This window comes from Sus scrofa, chromosome 1 (genome assembly GCF_054392235.1).
Source record: "Sus scrofa isolate SSC_HxYL_T2T_F1_AM1 chromosome 1, Sscrofa_HxYL_maternal_Yorkshire_Landrace_v2.0, whole genome shotgun sequence".
NCBI lineage: Eukaryota > Metazoa > Chordata > Mammalia > Artiodactyla > Suidae > Sus > Sus scrofa.
In genome coordinates, this window is record NC_139383.1 from 104,136,075 (window position 1) to 104,159,090 (window position 23,016).

Genomic DNA, 23,016 nt, shown 5'->3' on the forward strand with positions numbered 1-23,016 from the left:
CCACTTATAAAAGATTTGGTGGTACTTTTCCTCCTGTTGGTCTCACAAAAATTCTGAGATTAGAGTGAATGGTCTCACAAATCCATTAGATTTCTTTGAAGGGGATGACTTTCAAAATGTGGATGTATAACTCCCAGTGATAATTAGGAAATTCCACAAAGATAACAGAGAACTTCACCTATTTGCCAGTTGAAACCACAAATCTCTTCTAAACATAGGTTTACTATTGGACTATCAAATGGAAATTTCTTAAATGCAAGAGCAAATTAACCTGGAAATATTCTAAATATTTCTTTTCTCTTTTCTTTAATCAGAACTAAGGGCAATACCTCAACAGCTATTGAAAGTTATTGTTGCTGGTTTAAACAAAGAATCTAAAATGTTTATTATTGTGATGCATCTTTTTATATGTGCCCAGACTCCAAAGCCTAGTTTTATTCCTAAGTTCCCCCAACAGTGGTTGCTATAAATGTAGCAAAAGCCCAAAGGACAGCATACTGAGCCTTTGTAAAAACAGTTCTGTTTCTAAAAGCATGGGATAGATATTGAGGCTTAAACAGAGTTGATCCCTAGGATAAAGTCATAGTTAATGCAAGGTTTTCAGAATAAAATCTAAGATCTCAGGGAAATCTAGGGACCAATTATGTGATGTTCAAAGGAAACAGGGAATAGGAGGGAGCCGTAGCTTTTACCCTATTTTTAAGGCAAATATGAGCAAATTATTATACTCAATGTTGGGAAATAAAAATTATTTTTGCTTATTTTTGTGATAATGATAATGAAGAGGAGGAGAATGAAATGAGGGTGATGAAAGTTGGAATTCTAGGCACCTGAGCTTGAAGTTGCTTCAGTTCAGAAATAACTACAGTGAGGAAAATTGACTTGGGCCTGGTTCTCTCTCAAAGCGAAAGGGACTAGATTCTATGGGAAGTGTTTCTCTTGATCTTTTCTTTGAACCCACCTTTCCTATCTGAATTTCATGGTAAATTATGTTCACGTACCAACCTTCAAGATAGCAAATCAGTTTCTCAAATGGAGTTTTCCATCCTGGGAAGGCCAGGTGTATGAGCTCTCCTTATCTTCCATCAGCTCAAAGACAAAAATGTCTTATGAATATAAGATTTGTAAAAATTTAACCTCTCAGTAATGTGTAAAAAAAAAGGAGGAAATCTGAGGCATAGGGGAGGTCAAGCAGAACCAGAGTAGCCAGAGGACAAATGATCTTCCAATGGTTCTCTGTGGGGCACCTGAGATGGGTTGTTTGGATGCTTAATAAGAAGCCAATTCTCCAATGGGAAAACAACCCTATTCTCATGCATCACATGACCATTGAAGGAGAACGAGATGCTAATGACAGCAGTTGAAGGAGAGGCATTTCAAAAGCAAATCTCTTAGAGAGACTGGACCCACTTTAGTGCTCAGTTGCTGATAAAGAACAAGGAAAGACTGAGTGGGCCTGGTGAGCAGAAACTTGGCCACCTGTGTCCTCCATGTTGGTGACCTTCTTTGCCTTGATCACCTGAGAAGGATCCCAAATTCTTATTCCAAGTTCTTTCTTTGGTGACATTGGCTACTTTTCTCAAAACCATCATTTCAAGTCTCAGGAGGAACTGTGAGGTAAGTCGTGTCTCTTTTTGTGACTTTGTTTCCTCTTGCTAACACTTGGAAATACTTTTCTACTATTCATGGGGGATATTATTGGCTTCTAGGCTTTTTTCTCTTCCTCCCCATCCACCAAAATAAAAATGCAGCATTTTATACTTGTGCATGTGTGCGTGTGTGAGAGAGAGAGAGATTTTCCTGTTAGTAAAATATTTGAGGTATTGCTAGTCAATAATTTAGATGATTTGAAAGAATTTTGAGGATGGGATCCTACTTTTGATAGAAGGGAATAATATGGCTGTTAATTCATGTACAGCATCTCCCAATTAGTTTACTTCCAAATCCCTTCCACATCGCAATTCAAACCTCAATTTAGATTACAGCATTAAAAAGATCATCATAAAATGTAGCCTTGTACAAGATGATCTAATTATTCAGCCTTGCTGTACGAGCTTAATAAATTATGCAGTTTTGCCCGCAGTATTTCACCTGAGAGAATGAGTGTGTCAAACACCACAGTGCATGAATTCTCCAGCCATCCTGTGTAGATGCCAGAGCTTCAAGTGCTTAGTGCTATGATCTTAGAGTTGGTTTTACAACACTTGAAGACTGAATATTCATTTTTTTTTCGATTGAGGTTGAGAATGTGCGTTATCCTGAAGGGGCTTGTATGCACATAGAATATGCTATATGTGATAATTGTTCTATATTTAATAATGTTCAAATAAAAGGCATGCTGTCACCTAACTATTTGCATATTACTTAAGAGTGGTAATGAAAAAGCTAAAGGGAATCCCCCAAGAGTTCAAATGAGTTTATTTGGGACAAATGAATATCAGCCTCCTGAAGTGCCCTTCAGTAGAACAAGAGGGCATATTTACAGCTCTATCTGTGCACATGGGAGGAAGTTCGGAATCTAGTCTAACCATTTAGGCTCTCTTAATGGCTATTGAACAGAAACCTTCTGGTTGACCTGATGTTTTGCTCCACCCTCCCTGTGGTATGTTCGCAGGGCTGACATGTGCTGCCCCTGTGGACAATTGAATCTTTTGGCTGGTCTGATGAAGGGTTGGGGTTTGATTACCTCTGAGGGCATTGCACAGTGGTGGACTTAGATTTTGAATGAGTGGTTTTAAAAACAATGATGGTAAGTTTACATTCTTATTTTGTTTTGTTAATATAAGACAAAAAGAATTCTCTCTTTCTCTAGAGAAAGGCAAATATTATAACTTTGTTATGACTAAAAAGCCAAATAGTAATTGGCCTTTGCAGTAAAAGAGAGATAACCAACAAATTCTTGCCTTATATTCAGATTAATTGGCTGATGTCAAGGGAGATTTTATTGGACATATCAGCCATGATCTTATATCAGTGAGCCAAATTCAGTTAATATATTTTCATGAGTTAAAAGCTAGTTCCAATTTTTAAACCTCTACTTGAGGTTTTAAAAAAATGTTTCCAGCAAGTCATCTACGTGATTAGTTGCAGAAACTCCTTTATGCTTTATACTCCATCTCTGCTAATTTTGCAAGAGGAGAAAATGTTATGCAGTGAGGAGAGATGAGAATTAGGGGGTAATTTGATGAGAGAGGAGATACCTGTCTTGGGTAGCAGCTTCCTCAGCTTTGTTCAGCACACCTAGATAGAAGATGTAGGTAGTAAAGCACGCTTATGGCCCTGACTATGATTTGAAACTTAGGCAAGAACTGAGGGCTGCTACTTGGGGCTGGGTGTGGAGAACACTGTGTCTCAAGATCCTTTCCCCCAGGATATCAGCACTCCAGCATCCTAGCAGCAGGAGGGCCTAGAACTTCCCCTGTTAATACCAGAGGCCAGGCAGCTGGGAGAGCCAGAGGTCATTGTGATCACTCGTCTGCCTGTAGATGATATCCTCACATCCACGGGGCAAAGGAGGTTGAAGTATTATGTGTACCAGCATAGTCTGCATACACTTGGAGCCAGTGGATATGAAGGCTGGAATATTCTCTTATCAATTACCTGACAAAAGATCTTGAACAACTTTATGCTGTTAAGTTGAAAAGTATTTTATTATAGTCAACTCTAAATTTTCTGAAAATAGAAGGAGCAGAAAGAACTAGATATCGGCATTTGTTGAACAGAGCAATGCAATGAGGACTGTGGGGGTTAACGGCAGAAGCAGAGAAGAAGTCATTGCCTTTGTGGTGCTTATGAGTCCTTGATGGAAAAATAGATTGAGTAGGTGCAATTCAAAGATATGGAACTAAGATCTCACTGCTTAAATTGAGGCAAATCTTAACACCAGAGAAACAACTCTGTGTGTTTATAAATCTTCTCAGTCTTTCATGTACTAAAACTATGAAGATCCTATGGAATGTGGCTAGAACCTTAGAGAGTGGATTCCCGAATGGACCCATTCATTATTTTATTCAACAAATATGAAGTGATACTTCATATATGTGAATCCTTGGGATCTCAGCAAAGGAATCTTCTATAGACCCCTCCACTCTGGGGCACAAATATAGGGATGTAGAAAAGAGAGGGGACTTCCCAGGGGAGAAGAAGAGCCCTGGCTCAGATTCCAGGTTCTGACTCAGAGTTCTGCTTGAAGCAGAAGCATCACCATTACAATGTGAGATGGGAAAATGACTTGGAGAGGCTGGTAGGGACAGAAAGACCATGGAAATGGAGAATTGTTTTTCATCTGCATATGTGAGTTAGTGGTCCCTTGAAATAGAATTGATCTTTATATTAAAATGTAGAAGATAACTTTTCTAATAGGCCAGATGGGAATGAAATCAAGATTTGATCTTCCCCCAAAATATTCTAGGTAGCTTCTGTGTGGCTTGTGCGAGTCACAGGAGAACACACTTTACTGAGAGACTGTGACATGGAGTACTTGGATTAAACAAGCTCCAACAATGATCCTTCAGGAAAAGAATCATTATGGGTGCATATAGGCAAACAAAGACAAACACAGGCTTAATTTCAAAAACGACTCATCTGTAATCTTCCAAGTCTAGCCTTAACATGAAATAAATTGTAAACAATTTTATTACATTTTATTCCAGCTTGAAAAGTCTATGATTATATTTCCTTGCTGATTTATAATTGTGTGTCTATGGCAATTCACTTGTTTCCTGGGGGGTATTGCTTTCCCTGAACTTGTATGTTTTAAGGAAGGCCGAAATATTACACTTTAAAGACAAAAATAATTTGAGAGGTTGAACACCATAAGCAGCTACTGGGAAGGTGCTGATTTGGGGTGTTTTGAGACTCAAGCCTCAGAAAGGGAATTTGCACATACATTGAGCTAAGGACACCCAGAGGATGCTGTGTTGATTCATTAGCAGATCAATAATCTACAAGCCGTGAATATGCAAGAGACAAGAGTCTGTTGTCCTTTCAATCCATTGTGGAAATAAGGGTCTTTATGTGGACACTGAGAGTGTTCTGGTCCAGTGAGTCAATAATTCCCATTATATCATAGAAAATGTATCTCCCCTATAGGCCATGAATGCCTTGGGAATGTTCTTCAGTAATCAAGAATCCTGCATTAACATTATAGTCTGCTCTGGGACCTAACTTGTAAATAACACACAGTAAGGTCCATTTTACCTACTAGAGCCTATCTGAATGTTTTGGAGAAAATGACAAGGCTTTATAAGTATTTCACCAGATTTAGGAAGGGAAGAAATAAAATATAGTCACTCTGGTCAAAGATTCATGTCATTTTCTAATGTGAATATTTCTATATTATCATCAGAAGAAAGAAAAAGGAAAGAAGGAGAGGAGAAAAAGGTGGTAGCAGGAATAGAAGGAAGAAAGGAAAATAAACCTGATTGTGTGTGTGTGTACATGCTTGAAAGTCCAGGGTTGGAATTAGCATCGAAAATGGCAAGTTTAGCCATAGTACTTCATTGGGTCACTAAGAAGTTTGAACATAAGTCTTTAAACAATAAAAAAAGAATTTTTGATTAAGAAATTGACTCTGCTGCATGTAAATATGAGCAGGGTTAGAACTGGAACAGGGAACATTTGTACAGACATAAGAGAACCACACATTTCATGACAGAAATTATTCAAGTGACATTGGAAACACCTCCAGTGCTGCCTCATGCAAACAAACAACAGCAACAACAAAAAACCTGGAGATGCCCAGAATGTTTCCTTCATAATAACTAACATTTGCAGAGCCTCTTATAATTTACAAGGCATCTATAGCAATTACCACAGTTCATTCCCACAATAACCCTGTGAGTTTAAATATTAGATTTCCAATTTTACAGCTGAGGGAACTGCTGCACAGGGAGGGTAAGTGGCTTTTTCCAAGGTCACCCAAGAGTCAGCCATAAAACTAGAACCTTATGCCAGATCCTCTGACTGTAGACTGTCTGTCCCATCTTAGCCTCTCTGCCTTCATATCCATGTATCCCTCTGCAAACAGTTGTGTCTATAACAAGGCAGAGATGTAACTACCTGGAAAGTAGAGTGCATACTTAACACAAGTTCATGGGCAACTAAAGCTACTCTTTTAACCAACACACACGCTTAAGCTTAAAGGTCTAGCATGTAAATAATTTTTTTTAAAAGACGATTGAAATGTGCATTGCTTCCCCTCCCCAAATGTAATTACTTTATGTTTTCCTAACTTCTCTAAAAGTAAAATTTGTCATCATAGTTCAAGTTTAAAAATAAAACCATATGAGTTGCTGGTCATCAAATGTGACCCTGGTCGTGGACGTTTGTGTTTGAGAGATGTAAGATGGGAGTGAGGGCAGTGCAGGTGGACAGCTGAAGCTGTTACAAGGTCCCTGGTGTAAGACCTGGGCCCAGGCTCTGTGAGGAAAAGGGTGAGAGCAGGTAAAACTCTGCTTTCAAAGAAACTTGCAATCTATTGAAAAACGTACCTGCACAAATGGCAACGGGAAGAACACAAAGGCGGGGAATGAGGAAGTATGTGCCCTGTTAGGGATCTGAAAGTGAGCCAGTTGTATAATTGAAGGGCTTGTCCTGAAAGCAGTGGATAAAGAAGCTGGAGAGAGAAAAAGACTGAAACACTAGACTGAGAAGTTGTATTTTACACCAAGAATTGGGGTGATTATAGCGTGGGAGGAAGGCACAGTGAAATGGTGGTTAGGGAAGGCAAATATAGTAGGAACATAGAGAAATAATCGGACAGAAAGCGTGGGGGATGGGGAAAACCTGCTATGAAGATATGGTAGTATTTTGAGGTCAGAGAGTATGAACATGAAATACTAATAAAAGGCAGTTATTGTCATTATGACTTATACCATTATTTTCAATAAGAAGCATCCCCTGAACTCCCTCTGAATTGCTTTGAGATGTATTATTTAAAAAGGGTTTTGAGAAATACCAGTGCTTCCTGATACTAAGGAGTTAAAAAAAAAAAAAAAAAAGCAAAACCCTGTGAAGTGTACAGAATTTGTAAGAAAAGCCAAGTTTCAAAAATTTACTGGAGGATTTAGGAGAGAATTTCATAAGCAAAATGAACATTTTAATTTCTGAAGGATGTTAGAGAATGCTGCATTTCCTAAACTCCTTTGACTAATTAAGATGGTCATTCTTCCCCCAGCAAGGCATTTTCACTATTTGTGGAAACACCTTGATTTTGTTTACTGGAAGATAAGAAACCTACATTCTAGTTCACTTATAGACTAAAGGTCTGACCTTGGACATCTATGGGCCTCAATTTCCTCACTCATCTTGCTATCCTAGTTTGGGGTCAAGAAGATAACAGGAGACTGTAGGGGAAATGTTGAGATAGGTTTTTTTGTTGTTGTTTTTGGTGTTTGTTTTGCTTTTCAGGGTCGCACCCGCGGCATATGGAGATTCCTGGGCTAGGGGTCAAATCAGAGCTGCAGGCGCTGGCCTATACCATAGCCACAGCAGCCTGAGATTGGAGCTGTATCTGCAACCTACACCACAGCTCACAGCAATGCTGGATCCTTAACCCAGTGAGCATGGCCAGGGATTGAACCTGTGTCCTCATGGATGCTAGTTGGGTTCGCTAACCACTTAACCACGATGGGAACACCTTTCTTTTTTTTTTTTTTTTTTGCTTCTGCTTTGAGATAGTTATTCATCCAATGGCAACTCTAGTTGATAGTCATGTCCTCTTAATAAGGCAATGATTAGTAAGTGGCTGTTGTGCCCAGTGCTCCTGAGACAATTTGCCATAATTCTCTAATAGCTCAGGAAATTATTTTCTAGAAACAAGTCAGGCATTGGGTTTCTCCCTTAATTTAAAGTATATCGCATGATCACGTAAGTATGAATGTGCCAAAATGGTAGGGATGAAAGCCCAATAGAATCAGACATTTTCCTTCTCACTGTGGCATGCCTCACCTCCCCATCTAATCCATGTCAGTAACCTCCACGTGTAGCCCTATGTCTCATGGCTTCTTGAACCCAGGGAAAGATGCTAGATCTAGGACCTGCAGAGCAGAAATATCCAGGAGAGAATGAATATTTCAGACTCCCCGATCAAAGTATTACTCCCCTCATTTGACATTCTCCTAACCTGTGTACAGATGAAAATAGAGCTTTGAAGAGGTAAAAATCCAAGCTCCTTAAAAAAGCAAGAGGGAGCATTATAATATGCCAACTCTGTGTTGGGCAGTGAGGAGACATCTTGTAGGTTATCTAAGGATAGCTTGGTGGGCCACAGAGATTTTCATTTTCAGCCAGCCCTTGGTTTGCATTTTAGCTCTGCCACGTACTACCTATGAGACTTTAGCCAAATCAGTTAAATTCTCATCTGTAATATGGCACTTACTTGATGGGACTGTACTGAGTAGAAAATGATCTAAAACATGGAAAGCAGTGCTCTGCATATGGTATGTGCTCAATAAGTTGGTCTTTATTATTACTATTTTATTATCAATTTAATTTCCAATGTTCCCCCACACAAAGGAAAGAAACAAACACTTGGCCCTCAAAAGACAAAAATCTGCTTAAGAAATTTTCTAAATGGAATTTTACCTTCAAAGGTAACTGAGAATATTTTCCTTTTCCCCTCCTCTGCCTGAGTTATGACTGCTTACAGATACTGTTAATTAGGGAACAGAAACAGTGGAGAAAAAATTATTTCACTTGGACTTGTCTAGAAGGAGCGGCCATGTCTTCCATCTGGGTTCAGAAGCCAAAGTTAACCTTTATTATGGCACCAAATTTTCCATTGCAAACTACACAGCTGACATATTTTCCAAGGGCCTGCAGTACAAGTTGAGGAAACATTACTTCTTTCTCCCCTTCTCAGTCCCAGGATCCCAGTCAGGGGATCAATGCCCAGTGCATTCTTCTTGTATAAGAGCAACCAATCTTAGACCCAAAACAGAAAACTTCATGAAGTCTAAAGTGAAGGATAAAATAGTTTGCAGTGTGCAGGGCAGGTTTTTAAAATATGTGGATATTTTGGATAGATGGATATATATAGATAGGTGGATATATATTGAATTATATGTATATTTCAGATGATGTTTTTGTACCTTTTAAGGAGAAGTTCTGACACTAAGAAAACAAGAACTATGAATTGTCACTTTGGTCCCTTGTCTATCTCTTACCTCCACCTTTCTATCCTCATCCTCTTCTTTTTCTTACATGTTCTCTCCCCTTCTCAATCTTCTTCTCTTCCTTCAGGCCTCCCTCTTCTGCTTCCTCGTCTCTATTCTTAGGATTATCTTCAGCAGCACTGTAGACTTTTATTAGGTCCTTACTATTTGCCAGACATTGTGCTAAATGCTCAATAGGCACTACATTCTTTACTTTGTCTCACAACAACACAACTTATAGAACAGCAAACTTTCTGAACAAGGAAAAAAAAATAAGAAATAAAAGGCTGCTGTCCAAAGGCTATAGTCTTCAATGACAATGGGCCATAGTTGAGTAAATCAAGTTTAGGTGTGCTCCACCCATCTCAGTGGAAATGGCTTTTACTATAGCATAAAGAGGCAATGTTAATGGAATTTGTATTTTTACCCCAATGCTAATGTATTTTGAGGCAAATTGTGAATGTATTCAATTATGTATACATGTGGATTTGATATATCCCCTTGAAAATAAGCTTAATATTCTTTCAAATGACTCTCATTTTAATTGAATCATATACTGGAATTCATTCTTGTATATTTTCCTATGAAGAGTTTCTTTAATAATCATCTTGGGGCAAAAAAGAGGAAAGTGGAATGTGGTATTTATTTAACTTTTTATATATATTTGCATTCCAACTCAGATCAAACTTTTGCATATATGTTATTTTAATTTTGTATTATGCACATGTCAGTGTTATTTGTGCAAACATAACCACAAACCATATTCCCTGGACTTAGTTTGTACATTGCTAGCAACTATTGCAAGTTTATGTGATGTGAAGTATGACTATATTTTGGTTTTGAACACTATATTAAGATATTTGAAGCTCAGCAGAACTGGTTTTTAATCCAGGCCTTGTAATTTTCCAGCTGTGTGACCTTGAGCAATTTCCTTAATCTGACTGATGTCCATCAAATTTCCTCTTTTATACACATAGGAATAATGGTAGCCACCTTTCACAGTTATTGTGAAGGTTGAATGAGAAAGCATATGAAAAGGCCTGGCACACAGGATACATTCAATAGAAGCTAGCTTCCTCCTCCAACATGACTTCAAATATTATAGTAATGGCCCACAAGCTATATCTATACCTGTTTCAACCCATGGCTATATAATCTATCATATATGTGTGTATATGTGTACATGAAAACACACAGGTATATATGTGAATATGTGTGTGTTCATACATATCTGTACCCACATATGCAGTCATACTTGAAAGAATGTACGTGTCACTTCAGCTATACCTTCAATGTAGGATCTAACCCAAAGAGGCATGAAATACACATACCCACTTTAATCCATATGTCACCTTATATAGGCCCTTGCCTACAAAAATGTGAAAGCTGATTCTATCCCCCTGCTCTGTTAATAGTACCCATGTGTACCACAGATGTATCCTACTCCACCTAGTGGAAAATCCCTCTTTCTGTCCCATGATGTCTCCTTGCGCTGGCTCCAGCCATTGCCCCAAATGAACCATGCTTAAAAGAGTTCCTCTGTACTTCCATTTAGGCCTGTTCCAGCGTTTTTCCTGGGTATTTCTGGACATGAGTACATCTTATTGAAATACTCCCACCTCTACCTATAGATAAGGAAAAACCTTGGAGCACCTCAACCCTCTGAGTGAACAGGACTGAATGACTGTGAGTACATGAGTCTTTTCTATGTAAATGTCTTTGGATCTAGAAGGAAAACTCTATATCCTGTAACAAAGGGTTCCTATGTTATTAAATTCAGGACTACTTTGTACATATCTGTCTATCTATGGATCTATATATCTATCTTTTAATGAAAAAATTGGCCCTCCAAAACATGCTACAGGCCAATTGTTTCAAAAAGATGAGATGGTTTTGGAGTTCCTTTGACAGTGATGGAAGCCAAGTTGCTTATAGAAACTGTTATCTGCTATACATCAATTAACCCATGCAATTCAGTCCTCATTCCCTTTAGCTAGTAGATTAATTGCATGAAAATATTAAGAACAATGGAGAAAACCAGGTCATCAGAGCTCTGTCTACATAGCTAATTCATTGTGTAAGTTCTTTGACCCATTCAAAATATTAAAAGTGACTGAGAAATACAGTCATGAATTTAGGTGAGGAGCAAATCTTGTTGGTTGGTTATTTAAGCCAAATAACTACTAAACACTATAAAAAATCGGGCATGCCATTATAAATGTTCCAGTTAAGTGATCAGTTAAATGGTTATCCTATTCTTGTTGTCCATAGCACAACAAAGCGCATCCAAGTTGTGGGTGGTGTGGGAGCCCAGACACATTCGGATTGGTCTGATGGATTTTTTTCATTGCTTCACATCAAACCAGTGCTATTGCTGAGTGCATTACCTATAGGTCCAACAAAAAAAGGTAGAACCTTCTTGCTAAGAGTGCCCCACCTCCAAGATAAAAGAAAGGGCCCTAGTAGAGAAAGGTAAGAGTGACAGAGAAAGGCCAAGGTGAGGTTCACTGCTGGAACACATTTGACCTGAAATTTCTATTGCTAAGCTAATAAGTAAGACCTCATGGAAGAAGAAGAGAATTCAGACCAGAGGTAAGTGGATTTTTCTACTCTTTGTGTACATAAATGAGAATTGTATGAATTTACTCAACCTGACTTACATTGTGAGAGCGTAACTCATTTCAAAGGGCTGGGTTTGTTTTGACAAATGGTGAATATCCCAGTTTGCCTTCCTCTGACTTTGTTGAAGGGGCAAATGATGTTCATTCAAAGTATCTTACAAGAAATCAGTATCTCAGTCTCTGGGCTGAGGAGATAGAGAAGGAGGAAATGAAACCACCCTGCTTTCATTATGCTTAAAGTTACTTATTTGCAAAGAGGTTCTTCATCAACTAAATCTATCTGTTCTCCATGCACTGCCTCTCAGTTCTGCTGCCTTTGTTGTAATGTTACATTTTGTATCTAATATTTCTTGCTACTGTTTAGAAATCATTTTGCTTACATAGGTCTTCATCAATAATTTTATGTAGCATAATCCATCACCATGTTGGATATTGGGGCAGGGAAAAGGGCACTACTTTGTCTTTCACTTGGTGCTCAGACAGCTCTTTCATATTGATTTCTTGGCTTGCATGTTTGTTAGATGATGATTTGCACTTTTTTCTGTATTGTGTTTATCCAGATTATGTTTCAGATGCATCTACAACATATCATCATTAACAACAAGCATTTATTGAACCCTTATGGGCTGTGGATGAAGCTCCAGGCTAGGTACTAGGGATAAGATGAATTTAATGTGATCCCTACCCTGGAGGATTTTTATTGTCTGTTGGATCATGCTTGTTTTGTTTTGTTTTTTTTTTAAAAGAAAGATACCTAATGCCTTATGCCCAATGAGTGCTACAGGCAATAAATGCTCTTGGAGTTCAAAGAAGGGAGAGATTGGTGTGGGCTGAACTGGTCAGGAAAAGGCTTTATGAATAAGACGATATTCAGTGGCTTCTTGAAGGATAAGAAGAATATTTTTATGGGAGTATAGTGAGTTTCTGAGCACCATCGCACCAAGTTAAAAAATAAAGTAATGCCTATACCTTTAAATTACAATTGCCTTATTAGTTATTTATGAACTTAAAGCAGAGAATCAACATTTGCCTACTTTCTACAATGCTTTTTTCAGAGTTCTATTGTGAATAGCCTTATATGCCTCGTTATATACACCAAGAAAAAGCCAGCAAGTCTGTTAACTTTCTCATTGAGACTCATCGACCTGAGTGCTTACTTTTAAGGTTGTCTTTTGCCCTTGTTTTTCCCTTCCTAAAAGTTTGAATCAGAAAAAAGTTATAGTTAATGACTTCTAAAAGCAAAGTGAATTTTTAAGATAATAGGACATTTTAAAAAGGAGTGACATTTTTGTGAATGTGGCTGCACAAATCTTCAAGAAAACACAAGTTTGACCTTGAAGAAAATATTAGTTCCCCAAGGGAAATATCCATTTATGAGCAGTTCCAGGGTTTTTCCTCTACAAGATATATACGTACAAACATTTTTGAAGATTGAAAACTTTGCTTATTACTTTTGTGGGACTTTACTGGTCCAGATAGATATTTACTTCAGCTTATTGATGGAAACCTTGGCAGAAAAACTGTCTGTGGCCAGCAGTGCTAATATTCTAAGGACTAAGCCCTGTGACTTTCCTAATGCCAGTTCTTTTTCCAGAACTCTCTCTGTGATTTATGTTATTAAAAAAAAATCTCTGTTTTATCATTGACTTTGGCTTTGGTGGAATGAAAGGCAAGGAAGAAATGAAATCCACCTTTTCTTCCTTTTGTTTCTTCACACAGCATTTATTTAAGGGACCCTGTCATGTACACAGCATAGAGCATTCTACAGACCTCCTCACTGTGGAAAAACAGGGTGAACATTTACATAAGTGAAATGGGTTGAAAAATAAAAGAATAAAGTTCCTTCTGTGCTTATTTTCCTTAGTCTTATCAATGGAGCTATATTGGATTTACATTTTCTAATTAAATACAGTTCAAACTTTTCCATTTGAGAATAACATCTTAAGTGTAATTTGGGCAAACATTCGGTGAGTATGAAGCCATTGTGAAGGGTTATTCCCTTTCACAAGAAGCATCTCTTCCCAAATGGTGGGACATGTGCAGAGAGAGCTCATGTGCCCTTTGGGGGGTCAGGGGGTTGACTGTATGCTGTCCTCCCTGCTGTCCACCAGAGTGAGGCTGGTCTGGTGTGGATCCTGAACACTTTGTGCCCAGTATGGCTATTCTCGCCTTTTTTTGTTTGTTTGTTTTGTTTTGCTTCACTCCCACCATCAAAATACATAACTACCAAATGTATCCATGTGGGAGAGGTCCTTACATTTCTTATCCTTCTCATCTAACCCAGTATTGTAGGTTTTGATACCTACACGTCCATCACATCTTATGGGAACTCAAAGGCCCTCTGTATGCAATGCAAATATCAGGTGGAACAAGAGCTTTCTCTCTCAGACTTATTCATTTAACACTTCTCCTAGCCATCTTGGGTGTGGCAGGGCAGAGCCAGAGCCTGAATGTTCTAGAAAACCTCAGTCCACAGAGTTCAGTGTTTTAGTCAATTAACTCCCCACCTTTGGTAACAGCCCAAGAAAAAACAGGCCTTTGATTCTCATGGAATCTGACTATATTTTCACCCTGGGGGCATCCACACAAAATCCTCCTGGCTTCCTTTTCTGGGAATACTTTCTCCTTATCTGGTAGGAACTTCCCTATTGTCTCTATGCTCAACACTGTAAGTTAGGGTAAAATTCTCCCATTGGGTTTTCCAGGCTTGGCTTCTAACCTGAAAGGGGGAGCTTTTGGAATTTAATAAACTCTCTCTTGACCAAGGCTGGTTTCAGAAAAGAACTTTTTGTCACTACGGATTCAAAACCTAATTTTCTGTTTTTCTTTCCATTCTTATTTTAACAATTCTAGTCATCTTCAAAGCAAATGATGCCTCTAACCAAATAGGAGGAATATGTGAAAATGCATAAAAATATATTAACCATGTTACAATGTCTACCTAAAACCACTGAGAAAAAAGGGCAGGGATCTAAACTCTGATTGTAGGAAAAGTGCAAGTTGGACCACAGTGGGTTTAAACAATGAAGAATGGTTCCTCATAGTCAGTGGAGCTTGATTTGGATCTCAAGGATGGAAGAAGTAGGGCAGGTGTGAAGAAGAGGGAATGGATTTTCAATCAGACTTAACATCTTCCCACATGCTTCTGGAGCTCTGGATTTATCTCTTAGCACAGTTTTTATTGTTTCTGAGTTACTTGTGTGTGTATCTTACCATAAGATTATAAATTACTTGAAGACAAAAATAGAAACTTTTTGTATTTGTATCTATAATATTACTTAGTCCCATGCTTATGCATATTAGGTCCCCATACACATTTAAAATGTAGCATGCTAAAAACAGGATTTAAAAATTCTTTTTCCCTTAGCTCTCTCTTGTAATTTTACCTTCTGTATTAAATAAAAATATTTTACAAAAAATGATTAGAAATTTATCTTAGCTATTCTTTGATACCAGTTACTCTCTTTGCTTCTTGATGTCCCATTCTTCTGATCTATGGGATTTAGATGTGGTAGTCACCTTAAGTTCTTTTTTTTTTTAAATTGGGGTTAAAATACACATAACATGAAATTTACAATTGACCATTTTTAAGTGTACAGTTCCTTACTTTTTAAGGCTGAATACTATTCCATTTCATGTATATACCACATATATACCACATTTTAAGTACCCGTATTCTTAAGTTTGTGGTGAAGACAAGATGTTCATTACTATCCAATGTGTGTGTGTGTGTGTGTGTGTGTGTGTGTGTATGACTTTATTATCTTCATATAATGAAATATTTGACCATTTGACTCAAGGGTGTAACTATGGTCCTTTCTAAAATGAGTATAGGATGAGATATCACCAGAAACAGGACTTACTCTAAGGCAGTGAAGAGTAGCTTTTAAGGCCAAGTATAGTAGTAGCTTAGATTTTTTTAAAAGAAAAATAAAAATGTTATTATGTTATTTTATGCCTTAAAGGTTCGTTTTTTTTTGTTTTTTGGGTTTTTTTTTGTGAGTCACTGAAGTGGCTGGAGATATCAAATGGAAGTACCCTAGACCAATGATACTGAAACATACTCTGCACAGAAGGTGTAGGGGGGGTCAAAATGTGGGCACTGGTTTCAGTGGCACCCTGGTAGGTTCTCACAGTACACACACACTTTAAAATCTCTAGCAGTCTTGCTGCCAAAAGAAAACAAAACCAAAAAGTTCCCTCAAAGCCCCATGCTTAATTTATTTCATCTAGCACTTTCCAAGCACAGCTGAACTCAGAATCATTTTGTTGTTGTTTCTGTTGTTGTCGTTATTTTGATAACACTTCAAAATGTTCTGGATTAAACCAAGGTAAAATCTTTAAGAAGATAAAAAGGGTGAGAGCATTGGAAAAAGTGAAAAAGTGGGTCCTCTCAAGAAGCTTGAGCTGAGTGGATTGTGAGACACAGATAAATAAATTTTCTTCTGTGTTCCCATAATTAGGACAAAGGCACTTAGGTCATGGTCAGCTAATTCATCTGTTATTTTAAAAAAAAAGCCTTTTAGGAGTTCCCATTGTGGTGCAGAGGAAACGAATCTGACCAGGAACCATGAGGTTGTTCAATCCCTGGCCTCGCTCAGTGGGTTAAGGATCCAGCACTGCTGTGAGCTGTGGTGTAGGTTGCAGACACAGCTCGGATCTGGCATTGCCGTGGCTGTGGTGCAGGCCGGCAGCTGTAGCTCTGATTTGACCCCTAGCCTGGGAACCTCCATATGCCACAGGTGCGGCCCTAAAAGCAAAGTAAAATGAAATGAAATGAAATGAAATAAAATAAAATAAAATAAAGCCCTTTAGCTAAATTTAATGATTTATCTTGTGTCTACATAAAAAAAATTGAGATAAATGTAATAAGCAATTTCAATACTTTTCATCTGTGTTTTTGAGGAAGACACAGCAAAATTATTTAAATCAGTTGATTTATTTAAATAAATATATAAAAATTTATTTAAATAGAAGGTAGTTTATTTTTTTTTTCTTTTTTAGGGCCACAGCTGAGGCATCTGGAGTTCCCAGGCTAGGGGTTGAATTGGAACTACACCTGCTGGCTTACACCATAGCCACAGCAACACGGGATCTGAGCCCTGCCTATGACCTACACCATAGCTTACAGCAATGCCAGATCCTTAACCCACTGAACAAGGCTGGGGATCAAACCCACATCCTCATGGATACTAATCAGGTTCATTACCACTGAGCCACAAGAGGAACTCCAGGAGGTTGTTTAAATTACCTTTATCCTATAGTCTTTTGATCTGTGATGCAAGAAAAAAGTGAAGGTGGTTAAGCCTTTGTTAGAAGCATGTTCACCACAGAGAACTGAGTGTCAGCTAAGGTTTCTCCAAGTGGTAGAATCTAGTGAGGAAGGGAAGTGGGTAAAAGGTGGAAGGAGATCATAAAGCTGTGGATGAAATATTAAGAGAATTCTGTGAGACTCACAGGAAAAGACACATTTGAAAAAGAGCAAAGAGTAATTTAAAAACACCCATTTTCTGTTTTCTTGCTTCTGTGGACCTCAAATGCCAGTTACTAAAGACTTTTCATAACTTGGTAAATTTCTCATTGTTTTTAACCTCTGTTTTCTGAATTTTCCCGATTAAACACATTTAGCTTACTTTTTAAATTGAAATATAGTTGATTTACAATGTTGTGTTAATTTTGGCTGTACAAAAAAGTAACTCAGTTATACACATATATTCTTTTTTATATTCTTTTCCATTATGGTTTATCTCAGGATATTGAATATAGTTCCCTCTACTATACAGTAGGATCTTGTTGTTTATTCATTCTCCATGTAATAGTTTGCATCTGCATTTAGCTTACTATTAAATAAGCAAGGGGGTTATTAAGGGATGGGAGGCAGGAAAATACATTAAGAAACTATATTTTAGGAAGGAGATTGTCCCTGTAATGAAATGAAGTGAATACCAACATATAAAGGACAGGGCGTGGGTGGGTGGGTTAGGGAACAACCAACACACAAAGTCAGACAGACTGTGAAGCTATTAAAGGTTTAAGAAGTAGTCTGCAAGGCTGACCCTTACTTAAGGTTAAGACTTTAAATCTTAGCTCAATGATAGATGTTCTGTAGGAAGCTAAGTTAATGTGGTCAGGTTTTCTGACCACTAGTAGGCATGCAGGGGATGGTTGGTATATGAATAGTAGTCTTAGGACATTATTAGATTTTAAAAAACATTAATAACATTATGAGATTTAAAAAAATGAATGATATTGATCTTTATCAGATAAATTAATCATAATAGAGCTAGGAAATACTCACTCCGGATAGTGAGCAGATTGCTGATTTGAAAGCTGGAAAAAATGCTTCAAGAACAAAATGTCATCCAGTCATGCTTAAGGCAAGCCATCTAGTGGAGTGACCACCTTTGCTGGGTTTATCTTGCAAGAGAGTGTCTCTGAGGTAAATGTCATTTAAAAAGAAATGCCAAGTCTTTTGGGTAATCAGAGGTATCCAGGTAATTATTAGTCACAAATTGAATATTAGTTGCATCATTGCTCAGTCCTAGGTTTCTAGGTTCTGTTATGGGGAAAAACTATTTATCAAACACAATGTTTTAGGACCCATAAATTCATCAAGTTGAGACAGAGTTTTAAATTTACCTGATTTAGGTTTGACTTGAGCTTCTAAGTGAGTCCATGGGTAAGCCTGTCTTCCTGCTGTCAGAGGCCTTAGACCTTGGGGAAGATCATGAAGCTATTTGGGATATAATCACCATCACTTCTGCCGAAGGTATTTAAAAGCTATCACTGGAACCCTTTGAATTACAAGACTTAGAAACTTACCTTGAACCACTCTGAACAAAAGGGAATGTTGGGGTTTGTATATGTTTTTCTAGGGCTACCATGACAATGTGCCACAAACTGGGTGGCTTAAACAGCAGAAATGCATTTTCTCTCATTTCTGGAGGCTAGAAGTCCAAGAGCAAGGTTTTGGCAGATTTGTTTTTGTCTGAGGCCTCCTTGGCTTACAGACAGCTGCCTTATCCCAGTGTCTTCACATAGTCCTTCCTCTGTACATTGAATCCCTAGTGTCTCTTAGTGTACCCAAATTTCCTGTTCTTATAAAGACATCAGTCATATTAGATTAGGGCCTGCTGAACACCTTTATTTTAATGTAACTGCCTCTCTAAAGGCCCTATCATCAAATATAGCCACATTTTGAGGTACTGGGGGTTAGAGATTCAATATATGAATTTGGAAGGAGGCACAATTCAGCCCCATAATATAACCATTTGTTCGAATCTAACTGGCAGCATGAGAGCTGGAGTGGGAAAATACGGGATCAAACATGGCCAAGATTCTGTTCCTATCAAAATTCTTTGTTCTCTCTCAGTTGGCTTCATCATTCCAGAATAGCTGCTCCATAGGAGGGAATCATGGCTTGCAGCACTGTTAGCTCCTTGTCTTTAGTACCTTATTAGAAAGGAAAAGAAGGCCCTCTTTCCAGCTTGAGCTTGAAACAACCTGAAGAAAGCCACTGCCTGGCCTACCTTGCATCAGGTGGTTTTCCATGAAGCCATCAGTGTGGCCATTAGCAGTGAATAACTAGTTCACATCCAACCAGTGCCCATTGCCTGATCAGTCACTGCGGCCAGGGAGGCAGGATTTTACCAACATGGCAGCCCTCATCTGTAACATACTTCAGGAGTAAGTTGATAGAGAAGAGGAAGCATTCTCTCAAAGAACCTTATCACAAGGGGAAGTGTGACCCAGACATTACAGTGTACTTTTTGCAGTCCAACACAGCAAAGAAGCAGGAAAATGAAAACACAATGTAAGAAGGACTTTGAATACTGATCTAATCCAACACTAATTAGGAAAAATGCAAAGATTGGTAGGGTAGCACTTGGCGGGAACATCCAACAGAGTTCTGGGGATCAGCAAAGCCTTCACATAGGTATTGACCTTAAAGAAAAGTCCCAGGAGGAGAAGGCTAGTGAAGCAAAGCGAAACATAGGTTGGTATGCAAAGGCTTGTGTGGGGACCTTATGTATTTGAACAGGGTGAGTGACATGTAAAAGCTGAGGCTGGAGAATCATGTTTTCAGAATAAGTAGTTTGAAAAGCATGCAATGGATCATAGGTGATCCTGTGTTTCTTACTGTTTTCCCAATGAAACAATAAACTTAGAACTTCCATTAAGACAAAGGTGTGATGGGGAGATGGGAAAGGATAGAATCATTTGCTTTGATTTCTTTTATAAAGTTTAACATTTCCATAGCCTGGGTAGAGAAGTATTAATCTCGGCTCTGACATTAACTGTGACTCTGGATTAGGAACACCCCTTCTCAGTTTACTCATCTATTTCCAATAAAAGGATTTTTTTCTTGTATGAACTTCTGAGACCCTTCTAGGTCAGTTGGTTATGACTTATTTTTCTGTTCAACAAGTATGTATTTTGAAAACTGGTTATCAGCTCCATCTGGCCTTAGTACTGGCCTCTGTTTTGGAATGCAAAAATCTGTATTTGGCCTGGGTCTTGTCCATGAAAAACTGCAGACTAATCATCAAGGCTTAATGTGAACAATGGAATATTAGTGCCAGGTCATTGTACTGAAACTGACATGTGAGAGATACAGATAGTTCTGATTAAAGGGTCAGAGGAGGGGAGGGACTGCAGTGGCGAGACAAGCTTAGCAATATGGAGGGATTTCAACTGAACTCTGAGGAGAGTTGGAGAGTTATAATTAACATAGACAAAAGGGGTGAGGTCATGAAGAAACAGGGATGGGTACCAGCTGGAGGGAGCTATGAGCAGGAGAGAAGAGGTTGGAAAGGGCAATGTTTAGCCCAGATGGAGGAACCCAGGTCACTTGCAGAGGCCATCACCTGCCCTTCTGAATATCACTGTGTATGATCTCTTTTAAATATCATAGACCATTTTTTATCCTACTGTTTGACACTTTGTATGTTAACTTCTGGAGATCAACTCCCCCAGGAACTGGTCCTACTCATGGGAAGTCACCACTTAGGGAGCTTAAATAATGCAAGATGTTCTCCCCATTTGTCTGCCCTCACATTCCCCAGTGACACTCAGCTATCATCACGAAAACCCTTTACCTCCCTCTCAGTCCCACACATGCTTCAGCCAACCCACCAAGGCCAACACTGCATGAGAAGTACCTGAATGCTGCCATCTCTATCATCACACTCTCCATCACTGACAATCATGGCCAACATGACTGCATGTCACCTTGTGCTAAGGCTTTTATAATTATCCTTCAATTTAATCCTTCCAAAAACCCTGTGAGGTGGGTTTTATATTATTATATCCATTTTTCCAAATGAAGAAAATAATGCCTAGAGATGCTTAGTCATCTGTCTAAGGTCAGAGAGGCAGTAAGTGATGGACCTGGGACTTACACTCTGGCCTCTGACAGCAGGGAACTCACAATCACTGTGCATGTGAGGTCACAAAGGATGAAATTTCAGGATAAGAAATAGCCCTGCTATGAGTGGCTTTCGCCATTGCGCAGAGTATCCAGACCTTCGTTAATCAATGAGGGATCCTGCTCTGTCATCCTTGATGGACTATTTGGTTGGTGACTGTGCTGGGGCAGACTCTGGGTAACATAAAATTTAGGGGTTGAGTTGGGCTTTAAAGAAAATACAGAATTTTTGCTAACTAAAGGAGAAAGGAGGTATTTCAAGAGTGGACTTTCCACAAAACAGGTATGAATGTGGATATTATTCAGGCAGGACTGTGGGTGGAGGGACACAGAAGCATTGAGCAGGATCATGGATGTGGAGCCAGGTAGAGCTGGCCTTACCAAGGCCATGGACAAGTCACAACTTTCTGAACCTCAGTTTCCTCATCTGTAAAGGGATGCTATGAGAAAGGTTATGGTGAAGATTATTCTTTTAAAATTCTGCAACAGTGCCAACCAAAGAATAAACTTTCGATAAATGGTAGCCCTATTTTTTAATTGTTTTTATGACTGAGGACTGAAATCCTGTATCTCTCCCCAGGCAGCAAGGGATCACTCCTACCTGGAAACTCTATCACCTAATCGAGCCATTTTCCTTCCTGTTTTATCAGTTCACCTGTGCAATTATTTCATTGGTGAACACTTATCTAACCCTTATCATATATCAAGCACAGTGGAAACAAAAGCAAAGAGGATCTTTAGATGGATATATTCATATATATGTATATAATATATTATATAACATCCACATAATAATATAATTATAACATGCATATAATTATATGCATAATATAATATAAATAATATATAAAATATAATATAAAATGCATTATATATATATATATGCATTTTTTGTCTCCCATCTAGAATATAAGGAACTAAAAATTTGTTATTTACCATCCTGCATGTTTGAACGCTTGGAGAAAAGCAAACACAGTCAAAAATCCATGTCCTCATGATGGAGAGTCAGGAGGTAACTCAACCAGAAATAGGCTCAAATTTCTAATGGTTTTCATGGGGTGTGTGTTTGTGTGTTTCTGTGATCAGCCCCTCGATTAGATTTCCACAACCTGTCTTACAAGGGAGACCCCTACCCTTTTTCCCATTGACGAGAGTGGACAGAGACACCCCCTCGCAGCTCCCAGGAGTGCTCTGAGACTAAGTTTGCCCTGAGGTCCAAAGACAGGAGGTCATCTGTCATGGCCAGAGCCTGAGGCTGGGCTTTGGAGGCTGGCAGAGCCCCAAGACTCTGGGATCTTCTTCACTGGAGTTGAGCTCCACGGGGGTAACTCTGGGGAAATGGGGCCGCTGTGAAATGCTTCTTTGATGAAAAGCAAAATATAAGTACAAATTGCTATTATGTCAGCTTCTGAGGAGCCACTTCAATCCATTTGGGCACCTTTGATTTTATTCTCCAATTGCCTTCCTCCTTCAAAAAATTTAATAAGAGCATGTTTTCATCTGGCATCCAGGGAGTAATTTATTTATTTAAAGTAATAATACAGTTTCAGCATAATCTCTGGTTCCCAAGAGGGAAGGAGACTCTTTGAATGATTTGTTTTTCCCATCCTTGAAGTGCCAGGGCTACCAGGCTGTGGTGGGGAGTGGTGGTGTCCCACAACCCGGTGCCATGGCAACGAGCAGAGTGTCTGGGGTTACTGGGAAGGAGGGGCAGGGAGAATGGTCTCACAGCTTTCTTCTTTCCCTCTCTCTGCTGCAAATTCCTCCTTCAAGGAAACGGAGGGGTAAAATACAATGAGGCCTCCGATCAGCT

At 38.7% G+C, this 23,016-nt stretch overlaps 1 protein-coding gene across 1 annotated transcript in view; it reads left to right on the plus strand.

Moving 5' to 3' along the window:
• The first annotated feature begins 1,208 nt into the window (after positions 1-1,208).
• Positions 1,209-23,016, plus strand: part of SLC14A2 (solute carrier family 14 member 2) — a 486,884-nt gene continuing 465,076 nt past the window's right edge. Inside the window, exons 1-2 of the mRNA XM_021092457.2 lie at positions 1,209-1,617; positions 10,711-10,841. The gene's annotated coding sequence lies outside the window, so the exon portion shown is untranslated. The remainder of the gene's footprint in view (positions 1,618-10,710; positions 10,842-23,016) is intronic.